The sequence below is a fragment of the Bison bison genome, unplaced genomic scaffold (assembly GCF_000754665.1).
Source record: "Bison bison bison isolate TAMUID 2011002044 unplaced genomic scaffold, Bison_UMD1.0 scf7180017864309, whole genome shotgun sequence".
In the NCBI taxonomy this organism is placed as follows: Eukaryota; Metazoa; Chordata; class Mammalia; order Artiodactyla; family Bovidae; genus Bison; species Bison bison.
In genome coordinates this window covers 3304952-3305842 of record NW_011494881.1, presented here as the reverse complement: position 1 = coordinate 3305842, position 891 = coordinate 3304952, and positions in this window count along the sequence as shown.

The following is an 891-nucleotide window of genomic DNA, read 5'->3' as shown; positions in this document are numbered from 1 at the left end:
GCTCAGCTTTCTTCACAGTCCAACTCTCACACCCATACATGACCACAGGAAAAACCATAGCCTTGACTAGATGGACCTTTGTTGGCAAAGTAATATCTCTGCTTTTCAGTATGCTATCTAGGTTGGTCATAACTTTCCTTCCAAGGAGTAAGCGTCTTTTAATTTCATGGCTGCAGTCACCATCTGTAGTGATTTTGGAGCCCAGAAAAATAAAGTCTGACACTGTTTCCACTGTTTCCCCATCTATTTGCCATGAAGTGATGGGACTGGATGCCAGGATCTTCGTTTTCTGAATGTTGAGCTTGAAGCCAACTTTTTCACTCTCCTCTTTCACTTTCATCATGAGGCTTTTGACTTCCTCTTCACTTTCTGCCATAAGGGTGGTGTCATCTGCATATCTGAGGCTATTGATATGTCTCCCAGCAATCTTGATTCCAGCTTGTGTTTCTTCCAGCCCAGCATTTCTCATTATGTACTCTGCATATAAGTTAAATAGACAGGGTGACAATATACAGCCTTGACGAACTCCTTATCCTATTTGGAACCAGTCTGTTGTTCCATGTCCAGTTCTAACTGATGCTTCGTGACCTGCATACAAATTTCTCAAGAGGCAGATCAGGTGGTCTGGTATTCCCATCTCTTTCAGAATTTTCCACAGTTTATTGTGATCCACACAGTCAAAGGCTTTGGCATAGTCAATAAAGCAGAAATAGATGTTTTTCTGGAACTCTCTTGCTTTTTCCATGATCCAGCAGATGTTGGCAATTTGATCTCTGGTTTCTCTGCCTTTTCTAAAACCAGCTTGAACATCAGGAAGCTCGCAGTTCACATATTGCTGAAGCCTGGCTTGGAGAATTTTGAGCATTTCTTTACTAGCATGTGAGATGAGAG